The sequence below is a fragment of the Antechinus flavipes genome, chromosome 4 (assembly GCF_016432865.1).
Source record: "Antechinus flavipes isolate AdamAnt ecotype Samford, QLD, Australia chromosome 4, AdamAnt_v2, whole genome shotgun sequence".
NCBI classification, from domain to species: Eukaryota; Metazoa; Chordata; class Mammalia; order Dasyuromorphia; family Dasyuridae; genus Antechinus; species Antechinus flavipes.
The window spans coordinates 304,209,187-304,226,919 of NC_067401.1; positions in this window are offsets into that span (position 1 = coordinate 304,209,187).

Here is a 17,733-nt window from a genome sequence, read left to right on the forward strand (position 1 = left end):
AACAATCCAGAAAATTATGGATGAAAAAAATGCTGCCTTTCTTCTTTTATTGATTGAATGAAATTTTATATCTTTGATAGTTATTAAGGATTCTACAATAAATCAAGAAAGCCACAATAGTTACTACATGGAATAGTCACAAAACAAAATCAAAGACTCAGTTCTGCACATTTTTGGAGTAGAATGACAGAATTATACCTGGGCCTTAAGAAATTATTTTCAAAGCTTTGTGGAAGATATATTGGAGAGGGAAGAGACTAAGAGCTGGGATGTTAATTAGGAGGTTATAGCAGTGGTCCATGCTAAAATAATAAGTAATAAGTATAAGCTTGAATAAAGATCATTATGGGAATAAAAACAAGAGAATTGATAAAAGAGATTTTATAGATGAATTATTAGAAACCAATCAGAAGCGAGAAGGGAGGAAGGTGTCAAAGAGGACTTAAAGATTATAAACAGGAATAACTATATTCTATTCCCTCAAGAGTCTTAGGGAAATCTGGATAAAAGAAATTTTAAGGGGGAGAGGCAATTAATTCTCTTTTGGATATGTAGAGAACCTTCCAGACATTCAAATACCTACTAGACAGTTTCCAATGTGGGTCTAAAATTCAGGAGGGAGAGTGGTGATGAAAACATAAATGTTTAAATATGAGTACTTGAATCCCTAAGTGTAGATGGAATCATCAGGAGATGGTCCAGGATAAAGTCCTTAGAATATTGACACTAAAGAGGCAAGAGATAGATGATGATTCAGCAAAGCTGACTTTGAAAGAAGCTTTCTCCTATCTTTCATACCCAACTTCAGCTTCTTTACACAGCTATCACTTTCATTCAGATCCTAAACATGCTTTCTCTTTACTTTTGCAATGATCTGTCAGCTGTTTTTCTTGTCCCAGATCTCTTTATACTCCACTCCACTCTTTTTAATTGTGAAAATAATTTTATCTGAATATATTACTATGTTACTCGTCTATTTGATAAACAGTAGGACTTCCATATTGCCACTAGGATGAACTTTAAACTGTTTAGCTTCTAAAGACTTTTACTACATAGTTCCAATCTACTATAACAATCTACATACTCCAAATTATTATACTTTGAAATATATCCAAACTGGCTTTTTTTCTGTTCCTCATACACAGTATCCACTTCTCTTTGCATTTTTCTCACAAATGGAATGAATTCTCATCTCTGCTTCACAGAATTTCTCTTTTTTCATGATATAGCTCAAGTATTACCTTCTAATCTAATAAAACCTTTTCTGAACCCCCAAACATAAGTGCTCTCTTTAACAAGTGCTTGTTGACATTAATTTATTGAAAGGTAATTGTGTATAATCATTCCTACTTCTATCAACAAAGATTTACTGAGTATATATTGTGTACAAGGCACTATGCTAGATAATAGGAATATGAAGATGGTGGATTTCATATCATCAAGAGTCTTACAAACTAATCTGGAATGTAGATTATATAAGTACAAAAAAAGAAAATGACAGTAACAACACAAAGCAGAGCATGGTAAATGCTAAATAAATCAGAGAAGCAACAAACATTATAGGATGTTAATATGTAGCAATGAGATAGGATTTTGGGGGAATATATCAGCTAGAAGGATTTGAGCCAAATCTTAAAGGGGAGGTGTATTTTTATTGATACATTCAAGTGTATCTGACTCTCTGTGAACCAAAGGGCAAGTTCATGGAACTTTCTTGGTAAAGATCCTGGAGTGGTTGCCATTTCCTTCACCAACATGTCCCAATTTTATAGCTGAGGAACTGAGAAATAGGAATTAAGTGACTTGCCCAAGGTCACAAGCTAGTAAGTGTCTGAGACCAGACTTGAAAGAGGTCTTCCTAACTCCAGGCCTGATGCTCTGTCTACTATACCAACTATCTTCCCCAAAAGGGAAGAGTAGCACTTGCTTAAGTGGAATAGAATCAGTGACCACTAATGTAGAGATAGAAATATCCTTTTCAGGGACCTGAAGAAATTCAATTTGGCTAGAGTGACAAGTAAAAGCCAATTCCTCCGTTAAGTAAATTTCATCAATTAAGTTCTCTTTTCTTTTCCATTGACTATATCTCTTTTAATATTGTTTTATAATTTGCATTTGTGAAAATTTGCTACTCTCATTGTTGTTTTATTTTTAAGTTCCTCATGGACTATGGAATCAAGAAAACAGAAAAAATGGCATTGTTTTCTATGATTACTATTCTGGAAATAAGCCATTTGAAACTTGAGTAGGAGAAAATAGCTTCCAATGATGCTATTTTCTAAGTGAATTTTGTAATCTGTTATACCTTATCAATCTTACATCCTTGGAAATATCTGTGTGTAACTTCTTTTACATTCATTCAGCAAGACTATGCTGAAAAAAATGACTGCATTGTAAATAAGTTATTTTTATGAAATGTTTTTACACTTGAGTACTGTGAAACAAGCCATACTAGTAGTCTCTATGTAAGTATGGGCTACCACTTTGTTAAATAATAGAGTATCCTGAATTATGTTCTATGGATGACTCTCCATCTGTTAAACTGCAGGGTTTAAAGTCAGGCATAGTGGCACATGTCAATAATTTCCCCTGGTAATGAAGCTGAAGTACATCTCTTGTGTTGGGAAATTCTAAGCTGTAATAAATTAAGCCAATTGGATATCTTCATGAAGATGAGCCTTAATATGGTGAGTCCCCCAAGAATGGGATAAGGAGGGGCCCAAGTTGTTTTAAGAAGGGAAGAACAGGCCCAGTTCAGAAACAGAGCAGGTCAAAGTTTTTGAGTCAATCAATTTAGACCAGATTCATGAGTAGCCTTTGAACTTTTAGCTTAGGTGATTTAGGTAAACCCAAATCAGAAAACAAAAAGAAACAAACAAAACCTCATAAGATACATAATTAATTAATAATTACATTAATTAAACATTTCTCAAACAAATACTTACTACAGATTATTAGTCTAGGCATGTGGGGAAAGAAAAGCTTAGATAAGTTGTGATCTCTAACCAAATGGAAGTTTTAGAACAATGGGAGATAAACCATGAATAGATCGCCATGATAGACAGTCTTCCAAAATATTTATAGAGGAAGGATGCCATTCTCTGAATAGGGGACATAAGAGCCAATATAGAAGAGAAAAAGCATGTTCTGATTGTTGGGAGAGGTAGAGTTTTATTTTGTCATGGATCCATTTGGTAGTCTGGTGACATTTATACACCTCCATTATAAAATAATGTTTTAAAATAATTGAAGAAAAAGGTTTAGAAACTTGATTTTATTAATTCACCCAAGAGTGAGCACTTTCTAGGAAACCAGTTCGTGATACTCAAACTAACGAGAGATTATCCAAAGACAATTTATTATTTTATAATGGGAGGTATACTGGCAAAAGAACTAGCTTTGGTTATCTGCAGAGATCATTCTTTCCTGATGGGTAAATGGCCTTAGGTAAATAAATTATCAAAATCAAAAGATTTGTTTGGAAATAAAAGAATTAGAGAAAAGGGAGTTGGTTAATTTTTATTATTAATGCTTTTTATTTTCAAAACATACATAGATAATTTTTAACATTCATCCTTGCAAAACCTTGTGTTCCAAATTTTTTCCCTTCCTTCCCCCAGCCCTTTCCTCTAGATGGTAATTAATCCAATATATGTTAAATGTGTTCAGTTCTTCCATACATATTTCTACAATTATTATGCTGCACAAAAAAAATCAGATCAAAAAGGAAAAAAAAGGGAAGAAAACAAAATGCAAACAAATGACAACAAAAAAAAGTGAAAATGCTATATTGTGATATACACTCAGTCCTCACAGTCCTCTCTCTGGATAGAGAAAGCCCTCTTCATCACATTGGAACTGGTCTGGATCATCTCATTGTTGAAAAGAGCCATGTCCATCAGAATTGATCATTGCTATTGCCTTGCACAATAATTTCTTGGTTTTACTTACTTCACTTAGTATTAGTTCATATAAGTCTCTCCAGCTCTCTCTGAAATCATTCTGCTGATAGTTTCTTACAGAACAATAATATTCCATAACATTCATATACTGTAACTTATTCAGTCATTCTCCAATTGATGGGCATCTACTCAGTTTCCAGTTTCTTATCACTACAAAAAGGCTGCCATAAACATTTTTCCATGTGTGGGTCCCTTTCCCTCCTTTATGATCTCTGTGGAATACAGGCCCAGTACAGACATTACTGGATCAAAGGGTATGAACAATTTGATAACCCTTTGGGCATAGTTCTAAAATGCTTTCCAGAATGTCTTAATCAATTCACAATTCTACCAACAATGTTTTACTGTCCCAGTTTTTCCATATTCCCTCCAAAATTCATCATAATCTTTTCCTTTCATCTCAGTCAATCTGAGAGGTGTGTACTGGTACCTCGGAGTTGTCTTAATTTGCATTTTTCTGATTAAATAATGATTTAGAGCACCTTCATATGACTAGGAATGGTTTTAATTTCTTCATCGTAAAATTGTCTATTCATATCCTTTGGGGTTTGTTATTTTTCAAGGCATATTTCCTCAAACTGAAGTATGTAATGAGAGTGACATTTTTTTTTTTTTAAGAGTCCTCTGAATTTTCTGGCTGATACTTTTTATAAGTCATGACAGCCACAACAGCACAAATCTCTGAAGCAATTATTTCCAAACTCTTTTCTATTTTATATATTAAATTTCTGAGTTTTTTCCTTTCAAGACAATAATTTGAAGGAAAAATTTTCAATTGACTTTTTTCATGCTTTAAGATAATCATTTGAGGGAGTAGTTCTCAATTGTCTTTCTTCTATAACAATAATTTGAGGGAGAGATAGCACTCTAAAAGACATAGATAATTGTTAGCAAAGTAAAAATACATGTTTGTATTAGCCTAATACTTACAAGTCAATAATGATATTTCATATTCCTACACACACACATACACACTCCTCCCATACACCTTTACTTTAGTTCGGAATTTATTTTTGCAAAACTTCCTAAAAGTTTGAACACTTACAGAAAGAACTTAAGTATCCTCATTCTTGCCTGGTCTTCCTTTAAGGAGATATCTTCTTGCTTCTGGATCTATTTTCCAGGTTGACTGTTTTCCTAATGAACATTTTTGTCCATTTTTTCATTCTTTTTAGTTTGTTGGACTGATTCTTCATATCTCATAGAGTCATTAGCTTCCATTTGCCCTGTTCTAGTTTTTAATGTGTAATTTTCTTCAGTTAGCTTTTTTAATCTCTTTTTCCATTTGGTTAATTCTACTTTTGAAGGTGGTGTTTTCTTCAGTGGATTTTTTTTAATTTTGGCCAGTTGTATTTTTTAAGGAATTGTCTTCCTTTTCCAAGCTGTTGGCTCGCTCTTGCATATCTATCATTTCTTTTCTCGCTTTTTCTTCTACCTCTCTTCTTTGCCTTTTAAAGTTTTTTATGAACACTTTCAAGAAGCCTCTTTGGGCTTGACACCAATTCATATCAGACTTTGAGATTTCCTCTGTGGATAACGTGTCCTCATTTGAATTGATGCTTTAATTTTCCCTGTCACCATAGTAGCTTTCCATGGACAAAGTTTTTTTTTTTTTAATTGTTTGTTTCTTGATCATTTTCTTTTGGTATTTCCTCTTTATTTTACTTTTATGGTCAACCTTTGTTCCTTGGGTAAATGAGGAGCTGTCCCAAGCTTCTTGTGCAGCTCTGAGCCTTGGCTTTAAGCACAGAGGCTCCTTGTGCTTATAAGGGTTAGCTTTGTCTACTTTTTTCTTTTTTATTAAAGCTTTTTATTTACAAAACATATGCATGGGTAATTTTTCAGTACTGACCCTTGCAAAGCCTTCTGTTCCAAATTATCTCCTTTTCCCCACCCTCTCCCCTAGATAAAAGGTAGTCCAATACATGTTAAAATATGTTAAATCCAAAATACGTATACATATTTATATAGTTATATTGATGCACAAGAAAAATCGGACCAAGAAGAAAAAAAAAAACAGGGAAAAAGAACAAAATGCAAGTAAATAATAACAGAAAGAGTGAGAATGTTATGTTGTAGTCCACATTCAGCTCCCATGGTCCTCTCTTTGGGTGTAGATGGCTCTCTTCATCACTGAACAACTGAAATTTGTTTGAATCATCTCATTGTTGAAGAGAATCACATCCATCAGAATTGATCATTGTATAGTCCCCTGTTATTGCTGTGTATAATGATCTCCTGGTTCTGCTCATTTCACTTAGCATCAGTTCATGTAAGTCTCTCCAGGCCTCTCTGAAATCATCCTGCTGGTTGTTTCTTACGAACAATAATATTCCATAACATTCATATACCATAATTTATTCAGCCATTCTCTAATTGATGGGAATCCATTCAGTTTCCATTTTCTTGCCACTACAAAAAAGGCTACCACAAACATTTTTGCACATGTGGGTCCCTTTCCCTCCTTTAAGATCTCTTTGGGATATAATCCCAGTAGAAACACTGCTGGATCAAAGGGTATGCACAATTTGATAATTTTTTAAACATAGTTCCAAATTGCTCTCCAGAATGGCTGGATCCGTTCACAATTCCACCAACAATATATCAGTGGCCCAGTTTTCCCGCATCCTCTCTAACATTCGTCATTATGTTTTCCTGTCATCTTAGCCAACCTGACAGGTATGTAGTAGTATCTCAGAGTTGTCTTAATCTGCATTTCTCTAATCAATAGTGATTTGGAGCAGCTTTTCATATGACTAGAAATAATTTCAATTTCTTCATCTGAAAATTGTCTGTTCGTATCTTTTTATCAGTTGGAGAATGGCTTGAATTCTTATGAAGTTGAGTCAATTCTCTATATATTTTAGAAATGAAGCTTTTATCAGAACCTTTGAATGTAAAAATGTTTTCACAGTTTATTGTTTCCCTTCTAATCTTGTCTGCACTAGTTTTGTTTGTACAAAAACTTAACTTAATGTAATCAAAATTATCTATTTTGTGATCAACAATCATCTTTAGTTTTTTTTTGTCACAAATTCCTTCCTCCTTTGCCTGCTCTTTTTAGAAAATAGTCCGGTTTTCCAGAATTTGCCTTCTGAGTTGGGACAGGAGACTGCCTGACTGATCTGCTTCTCTACTGAAACAGGAATAAGGGTTTCATTTTCAATTTGCTGTGATTAAGAATCTTTCATCAGCTTTCTCATAGTCTGTCTGAGCTGAGTTGAATACCCTTTTCACCCCAGTGAGCATGACTTTTCTTAAACTTTTTCCAATCTATCTTGAATTGGATAGTGATTTTGTACCATCAGACTCTGTTCAGAGACTTGTTTTCTTGTGGTTTTCAAAGGAAACTGGGAGATTTTGAGTAGCTTCCTGGTTTCACTCTGCCATCTTGTCTGTACCCCTGAAAGTAGAGATTTCTTTTTGCTAACCAGATTAATCTAAGGTTTGAGGGAAGTTTTCTTTTCTTTCTTTCTTTTTTAGAGATAATGTTTTATTAGCCATCACTAAAAACAGATATATACTTTGCTAAATATACTAATTAATTATATGTAAAATTTGTGCATATCTCATATGTATTGTATTTATGATACCTTTATATAATTATCTATGTCTAGCTAGCTAGCAATTAAGTGGATAAAACACAGAAATTTTCAATTCAAATGAATATTTGCATATATATTCATTTCTTTATGTTCTGATGTTGTTAGAATGTTTCAATTATCTTTTATTCATAATTAACCTTGCATTGCTAAATCAAAGTTGTCTCAGCCTACTCTGAAGTTAAGATGCCCATCTGAAGAAGCATATTTGCCATCCTGAGCATAAAATAAAAAATGTTTTTATACTATTTTCTTTGTAATATTGTAGCCCACCCATTGGTTTGTATATGAATATGATTAGTAGTATTGTTGAAGACAGAGATATCGTACACTTAATAGAATATCACTTCCCCTAATGATAGTGATGGCAGGCATTTAATTGTCACCCATGTTAAGAGCCAACCAACTCCATTCCAGATTTTCATCCCAGTGCATTTAGATATGTAAATGTAGTGCTTAGTTCTTTTTAATTTATCTGGTTTAGTCTATAGATTACAATACAAGTTACACATTACAGGAATATTTACTGCTAAATAATGGGAAGAACCAAGAAACTCTCAAGTCCCAATTCAGCTTATTGAATTAAATTACCTGTTTTCACCACAGAAAACACAGACTTAGAACTGAAAGGGACCCTGTAGGTCTTTTAATTCAACCCCTTCATTTTACATAAGAATAAATGAATCTCAGAAACAAAGAGCCTTATCTGTCTAAATAAATAATGATTTCTCACCTTTGTCAGAGTTGTTCAACATTATTTTCACTATCCATTTCTACTTTATCAATGTTCCTTATTAGTCACCAACGTATTTTTTAAAAATGCATTTTTTTTACATTTTAAGTTCTAAATTCTCTCCCTTCTTCTAGCCCTTCCCAATCTCATTGAGAAAGCAAAAAAATATATCATTTATACATGGGTCATTAAAATCTAATTTTGAAAATGTAATTTTAAATTCATAATTCTGTAATTTGTAATTTTATTACAATATAATAGCAAACTATAAAATCCCCCAGAAAAGTTTCTCCTATTATACCATAATAATCTGTTTGGGATGTGGGTTCTAGATACTCTATTTATCTTAGTTTCCAACCTATAGAAATTCTTTCTCCTTAAATTAAGCATTTCTATTCACTCTAATTTCATATCATAATAAACAATTTTGTTTTACTTAGGTTATAAAGTAAAACATGCTATCAAAATATAGTAGCTATAATTAAACTTCTAAAATAAATGTTTTCCATAGCCTTACTCTGTCAACTGGGATGGTCAAAATCCAAAGTACTTCAGTTGAACCATCATCTCAGAACAGCTCTCAGTCTATGGGAAATGGATGTGGCAGAATTAGGACATAACTATCAGGATCCACAGAAACATTGTCATCTTTACAATCTGGAAGATGCTACTATACTAAATAAAAATGTTGCTCCCCACTCTATAATTCCGGAAGAATAAAGATGAACTATGTTACCCACATCCTGAAAAAGAGATGATGGACTCACAAGTCAGAATGAAACATATATTTTTTAGACATGAATAATAAGGAATTTGAGTTGTTGGACTTTGCATATATGTTATAAATGTTTTCTCTTTTACTCTTAATGGTTGTTTACTAGGAGGGAAAGAAAATTATTACTAATTTGAATAAACAATGCAATTTAATAATAAAAAGAAAACTTTATGATATATTCTTAACCAATCAGAGTTCATATCAGAGTTGCTTCATCAATAAATATCCCATTTTTGAGGGATGAAAGAAATAGAAGCATTTCCAAGATTACAATTTATTTTTCATTAATTACATTATAAATTACATTACAATTCTACAAGTATTGCTTGGCTGATCTCTTGAGCAGACATGAATCTCTCTAGTATTCTTATCTTTTTGTAATCAGTGGAATGCCAATTTCCCAAAAGAACCATAAAGAGAATCTTAGCATCTATCAGTAATGGCTTTCCATTTGAACTTCAAGTGTTGTCTCTCCTTCCTCCTCTTCTCCCTCCTCTTCTTCCTATTCCTCTTCTTCTGCTTCTTCTTTTCTTTTTCCTCTTGTCTTTCTGTTCCTTATCCTTGTTCTCCTTCTTGTTCCACTTTCTTGTTCTTGTTTTCCTCCTCTTGTTTTGCTTGTTCTTGTACTTCGTCTTGTCCTTTTTCATCCTTGTTTTCCTTGTTCTTGTTCTTCTTTATCATCATGACTATTATCTCCTCTACTTTCTTCTCCTTCTTTTTCTCCTCCTCTTTCTTCTTCTTTGCTTTAGCATCCTTGCTGAGATTTAGAAATATCTTTTAATGTTATTAGTAACACATTTACAAGCTGGTTGTATCTAAGAGCTAGTTACATCTTCAGTTACCTGATTTATATTATATTGATTCTTACTAGTTTCAGTTTGAGAGGATACAATTTTCTAACATTGTACTATGAAACTGCAGTTTCTTTTACCTATAAATTATAATAGGCAATGAATATCTTTGTCAGTCTCTGCATGTAAGTCTTTAAAATATTTTTCATGGTTTCATTGTGATTACTGTGTACTTTGGTGTAAAATTAATCGATAACTTTCCAGCATAGTAATTTAAAAAAACTCTTTGTATCACTATCTAAGAATGTTATCTTATGAATTAACTCATTTATATCCATCTGGAGATCTCTCAACAGCAATCCCTAACTTCATAATCCTCTTTAGTAAACCAGAAGATAAATAGTTTTGCAGATTATAGACAAGGATGCCTGTAACTATAGCCAGAGACTGAATGTACCCAAGGAAATCTAATTAAAAATGAAAGGAACAACTTAACCCAACTGGCAAAAGAAAACAAAACAAATTCATAGGACAGAGGGTTATATGGCTAGAGCAATGATTATTTAGAGTCTGAATGTAGGTACTTAGATTCTCTCTTCTGAGTTGGCTTGCTGAGCTGAAGCAGAGAATTTATCACAAGAGCTTAATAACAACTTTTTTCCATTTCCTGGTTTTGCTCAGAGTAGCACTTCTACTTTAACCTTAATGAAAAATCACTGCAGGTAAGAATGACAACATTTACACAGCACTAGGGTTTCTATGACCCTCTTTGAAGAAAATTTGCTTTAGTTCCAAGAATTTACTCAAACATATCTAAAAAATAAATCCAGGCCAAATGAGAACATAGGTATAAAACTGGGTATGCCTAATCACCATTATGCTGCGAAGAGGAAATTGTTCATGAGAAAATGAAATAGAATAAAGTTTGAGCAGTTAGTCTAAAAATATGTTATGACTAAAAATCTGTTCCTCAAAACTAGAGCAATGAAACAAAGCTGAATTCATTCTTACCCACCAATAAGCTGTTGTGAACAGGATGACATTTTAATCATGGACCATTTCTGGGCCATTGATAAACAAATCTGACTGCATCTGCATTTTAGAAGAGAAAACAACTCTGTGAGATTCAGAAAAATAAAAAATGATAGCTTTCCAAATGTTAATCAATCTCAGTCTCTAACTAAAAACAGAGTCATCTCTTGACTACTACTCCAGTAGGATGGTAGTTTAAGACTCAAAACATTATTACTGGATTGGCTCTCATACTGGAAGATTTGAATGAGTCTCCTGGTAGTCTCAGGGCATACTCTGATAAAGAAACTTCCTTGAAGAATCTATAAACATTCCTCTGTTTAAATGTTCCACTTTAGCCTGCAATTTAAGAAAACTCTGCTGTATATAGTCACAAATCTTTCCTTATGGAGATCTCATCCCCTAGCAAAAAAAAAAAAAAAAAAAAAAAGAAAAAAGGAAAAGAAAAGATCCTATAAACTTTTACCTTCTTGGAAAGATTCCTAAAAAGCACCATTTTGAATAAATTTTCCCAAGGCCATGAAGATCTACGTAATCTGTTAAGGTACCATCCAACAAGTACATCTATGATCAGTTGAAAGGGTAAAAGATCACAAAGATAAAATGTGGAAGCAAGAGATGGACGTTTGTTGTCTATATACTAATGTAAATACCATAAGATTCAATATGTTATATATATATATATTTTAAATTTTTTCTCCCAGAAGGAAGTGTAAAACATCAGAGATAGATAGATAAAACTCATCTCTATTCATGGATCAACTCAAATGTCAACATGAAACTGTACAGGCTTCAGAGATATGGTTCTTGGGAAATTAATCAGCACATATGGAAGAACCAAAGACAGCTGTGTCTGATCCATCCTGGGATCTCCCAGTTATGTATCACTGGACATGTAATTATGTACGTGTGGTGACATTTCAGTACTTTGGGGAACACAGAATTTATCTAAAAGTAGATTTAGAGGTGGGAATGGGGTGGAGATCACTTTCATTATCTTGATTCAGTTTGATACAGTTCTTGATCTTTGTCTAATTGGTACGAAGCTATCTTTTGCTACTCCTCAAATACTACCTGTTCAACTGTAACCTCCATTATCTAATAGAAGGAAAATAATATTTAAATGGTAGAGTGTCTAGTCTAGTACAACCTCAAGTTTTTCTGATGGTGCTGTATTAGCTGTCCTATTTTTGGTGGGAGATTTCTACTTTGTCTACCAAGTGAGATGTTCTTTACTCAATGGAATCACCTCAGATCGAGTTCTTATTTCTTTTTACTTGAAATAGAACAACACCATAAGAATAAATATGGTTACCCTGGAAAGTGCTGGAATTTCATTTTCCATCAGGCAGCTTTGCTTAACTTGACTCCAGAGAATGACATGAACCTTCACAATATAAGCTGATTGCCTGAAATGATATCATCAAAAAGATTGACTCAGGTTTTGACACTCAACATCTTCTCATCTCATCCTCAGTTGCCTCTCCCCTTTGAATAGAGGGTGGATAATTCAACTTTTCCCAAAGCCTTCCTTTATAGTGGGATCACAACCTTTCTGGTAACTCTCTTTGCCATTAGCAGCTCTACTTGTCATCCATTCCAGGGAACAACATACTTGCTGATGCCCTTCTACTTCCCTTCTCTGTTTTAGGCTTCCTTTTGTAAGCTGTCTTTCCTATCATATTGTAAATTCCTTGAGGTCAGGGACCATTTCTCTTTTAAATTTGAGTTTTGCACAGTATTTGGCACACAGTAGTGATTTAATGTTTGATTTTTTTTTTAACTTGAATTGGATTTGGAAATAGAAAATTTAGGTTTGTATCCCATTTTTTCTATTTACTATGTGATCATAGGAAGATTATTTAACCCCTGTGGACATTAGTTTCCTCATCTGTAAAGTGAGGGGAGCCAGATGAGATGAAATCTAAGATTACTTCTAGTTCTGAATCTCTGATTGTAAGATCACCCATCTTTTCTCTTCAAAGATTCTCTTTTCCCTCCAAACCCTTTTATTTTCACTTCCTGATCAATGTTCCTAACATTAATTCCTTAGTGTCCTAGTATTGTCCAAGGCACATGGTCAAAACTCCTTATCTTTACATAGTCCAGTTCTATTATGTTTCTCTAGTTTTATCTCAATTGATTTCTCTTCCCCCATATGCTCTAGATGACTTATGCTACTGTTCAATCAGATGATTACAGATTTAGAGCTGAAAGAGGTCTTGAAATTATCTAGTTCAAAATCCGTCAGTTTGCAGATAAGACAGCTGATGCCCATAGACATTAAATGACTGGCCTAAGATTTTAGAGATAATAACTATCAGAACCAGGATTCAAACTGAGGTCTTGTGCCTCCAAATTTAGCATATTTTCCACTGCACAATGATGCCCCATCTCTGAACATATTTCATACTTTCTTATCTTTGCTTTCATAGTTCATTTCACCTTGTTACCAATCTTGGCAGTGAGATTGTTAAAGAAAGACTCTAGACTCCACAAAAAGGATCTCAAATGATACTGAAGTCTGATTCCAGATTACAAAAGTGCTTTTAATCTGAGAAGAGAACTTTCAAAGCAGATTTTGCAAAGGAGCAAAAAGAGAGCGAGCTCAAAATGGGCATGCAAAAGGATAAGATATCAATAGTTCCTAGAGGCTTTGAACAGGGTGTAAGGGGCAAGGGGGTAAGGGAAAGGAGAAACAATAACCAGAATGTTTAGAAACTCCCAAGCAATGTCTTGAGTCTGTAGCTGCTGCTCAAGGTTGCCCCTGAGCTGGTCAAGATTAATTTTGTGGTTTCTGGCAGCTATTTGCATCTTCACATTTGGCTAGAGTTCACTTGCAAACAAGGATTGGTATGTCAAGCAGCCCTGGGCTTTAGAAATCCTTCTGATTGACTAATTGTTGTATATCCCCATTATCCTGTTCCTCAGTAAAGAAGGGAAGCTCCAACAAATATAACAGGTTAGTATAAGATCATATTCACAAGATATATACTAAACAGGGATCTATTCTAACTCCCTCACTGTACAGATGAGAAAACAAAAGTATTGATGGGGATGAACCCTGAAACTGTGTCCTCTTTAATCTGTAAAAAAAAGGGAGACTTGGGGTCTCAGGCTCTCCCCTGGGAAAAGCATACCTTCTCAGACAATGCCTTCCCCAAGTTAAGTGGTCTCATTCAGTTGGAGATCTTGACCTGATGTCCTACTGAGTGGCTCGAAACTCCAAGATAAATAATCTCTTTTCAACTGGAAGTCTAGGCCTGGCGCATCGAAGCCTAAGCCTCATACTGCTAATAAAAAACTATTCTTAACTCCAAATTTTTGCAGAAATCTGAAACAGGATTATGCTTGCCAAAGAAGCTCTCTTCTTGGTAAAGTTGCCTGCCAAGATTCTTGCCCACTGTGAAGATATTCTCTTCGCAGTGTTAACCTTTGTTATTTCCCTGACATGACTTTTTGCCACTAAGAAGTCTGTCTTCCTAACAGGTTGGCTTCTTAATGAACAATGAAGTTCCTTTTGCCATACAGACTTTTTGGGTTTGCAAATTCTTTATCATTGGATTTGCACTGACCATAGGGGATTCCCCATCCCAATTATCGACCACTAGCCTCATCATTTGCACCTCATCAGTATCAAAAAACGAAATGACTCAAATTCACACAGTGCTTTAATGGCCGAACTGAGAGTTAGAACCTAGGTCTCCAAGTGTTTATTCAATGTTCTTTTTTTTTTTTTTTTTTAATAAATTTTATTTTCAAAAATTTACTTTTTCTCTCTCCCATATCACTTTTCCATATCTCCAATTGAGAAACAAAGAAAAATAAACATGTTCTAAATATGTATAATGAAAAAAAATAATTCTGCATTTGACAGGTCCAAAAATCCATGTCTCAGTCTGTACTCTAGGTCTATTTTCTCTGTATTAGGAGGTGGGAAACTTATTTTATCATTTTTGTTGTTGTTCAGGCAGGTCTGACTTCTTGATCCTTTGGTTTTCTTGGCAAAAATACTAGAATGGTTTGCCATTTCTTTCCCAGTTTCATCATGAGACATTGGGAATTGTGGTTGGTCATTGTATTGGTCATATTTCCCAAGTCTTTCAGTTGTCTGATTTGAAAATATCATTGTCATTATATAAATTGTTCCCCTGGTTCTGCTCTCTTCATTCTGCATCCATTCATACAAGTCTTCTCACATTTGTCTGAAACTCCTCCATGTCATTTCTTACAGCCTAAAAGTATTCAGCCATGCGACATGCGTATATCTTAAATTATTCAGCTGTATCTCAACTGGGGATTGTTTCCATTAAATTTCATTAATTCCTCTGGTTAAAAGTAACCTCAACCTTCTCTGAAATCCTGAAGGACTTTGTACCTCTCATAACCTTACCTATAGAGGGCTGGAACTCTGGAGAAGTATACTTGAAACAAGGTGTTAACTCAGTGTAATTGATGAGATCATGGTTCTCTAGTTCACATATATACTTAGTAGTTAGTATGGTGATGGAATGGTTCTCTAGTTCACACATAATCAGTATGCTGTAATGCTGTAATTAAAATAAGGTATATAAGGACTAAGAAGGACTGGAAGAGAGACATTCTATCTTTGGTGACTCTCCTGCCTCCATCACTTCTCCACCTAAAGACCAAGGCCTCCAGAAAGCTAGCCCGAACATTACACTTATCTAATTCTCTTTTCATATTATATAACTATATGTACCTAAATCTTATCTCTTCTACTATTATAGACTCCAAGGCACAAGGCTTAAGGCATCTCTTGGCTCAATGGTTAGAGCTGGCCTGAAAGTGAGAAGACCTGAGTTTAAATTTGGCTTCAGACACTTTTTAGCTGTATGACCTCAGGCAATTCATTTAATCTCTTAAATTTGCCTTAATTCACTGGAGAAGGAAATGACAAATCATTTCAGTGTCTTTTCTAAGAAAACTTCTTGGGCAATGTGGTTCATGTCAAGAAGAGTTGGACATGACTGAACAATAAAGCAAAAGGACCATATATAATTGATCTCTGTTTTCCTGCCTCTATCCAGTAGCTAGTTCAATGTCTTGTACAGAGTAGTAGATGCTCAATAAATACTTTTTGAATGAATCTGTATTTTCACAAATCAGGAATTCCATGGGCACAGGCACATAAAATAAATGAATCAATTACTAAGTTACTATTTTAAAAATAACTCTGAGTTAGTGTATGGACTACAAAGATGGTGAGACAAAGCCCTCTCAAAGACTTAACATTGTAGTTTTGGCAGAGTAATAACATTTGGATAAATAAGAGAACAATGAAGTGTTAGATTTTGTTGTATGCGGCTCTATAGCAGTTTAAAAAGGCTTCATAGTTTTTCATGGGTAGAATATAAGCTCCTTCAGGGAAGGAATTTTTTTCTCTTTGTATTTCTATTGCCCAGCACAGAGTCTCACACATAAATGATTTTTGTGGCTTGGTTTATTATTTAAAGTGGAAACTGGTCTCAGCTTTTACAGATTTGCATAGGTAAATACAAGGTAAGAGAGTTATTTTGAGTAGAGAAATTGATTGAAGAATAAATTCCTTGTATTCAAGGTATGGTGAGGGGACTTGCTATGAATTGTAAAGTACAAGATGAGGATTGGTGAGAACAAAGTACGGTTATATAAGGAAGGACAAATTGTGGAGGATCTCAAAAGACAGGCAGAAGAATAACAAAAAAAAATCATGTTTTTATTGCTTTTTAAATGTTATAAAGCAGTTCCTTTATATAGTACCAGTGCTATCTGTCTTCTTTTACAGATGAGCTCATAAATTGACTTGTCATACAGCTAGGAAATATAAGAGTAAATATTTGTGCAGAATTTTTACAATCTGAGTTGGATATTCTTTCCACTAAACCATGTTGCCATTGTAGGCTCTTAAGTTGAGAAACCACAAAATAATATTTTAGGGATATAATTTTATTCTTTTTGACCCAGATATGGAAAAGTAGAATGCTGTGTGTCAGGGCAATAATGAAAAAGGGACCCTGAAACTTTAAAACTCCTTGAAGGAGAGATTCTTCTTGAACTCTGTGTCTGTGGGGACCCCACAGCTTCATTCTGTTATCTAGGTGGGGTTGTTTCAGTCCTAAGCTAAAAAATTCCAGTCCTATTCAATTTAAGATCTTCTATTCAATTCAACTCCACCCACCAGCTTCCTCAGAAGGGGGAGCAGGCCTTGGAATGTAGCCAAAGACTTCCTTATTAAAAACAGTAATTAAAAACTCATTTCTTTGCAGAGGACCTAAGATGCCAAGAAATCTCTCTTCCTGGCATAGCAAGCATCTGCCCACTGGAATAATATTCTCTTTTGGTGCTATCCTCTCTTTATCCTCACCTATTTCCCTAACAAGACTTTATGCCTGTCAGGATTTCTCTATGTCTCTGTCAGGATTTTTCTACAGAAACTTCCCAATGCCTATAATAAAACTCTTTTGTCAATCCAGGTTTTTGGGTCTGTAAATTCTTTTCCAGAGAATCTCTGCAGTGCAGAAGGGGGTTCCCCCAACCTCCCTACCCTAAAACCAAGGGGGCATAGGGGAGCCAAATCTCTCCATTTAGTTCCCTGAACCTTGAATCTGTCACTAGACCTTATCATTTAACTCCCTACCAGGGACTACCAGGAATCCTAATCTCATTTTGGTTCCCTAAATCTAGACCGCATCATTTGGTTCTCTGACAAAAGGGAACCCCCAAACCTAAACTTCATCAATATCACTTAGCCATGTTATCTTTAAATAATAGGACTAATAAGTAAAACATGAAGATTAAAAATTCCTCATGAAGTAGTTTCAGACTTGATTTTGCA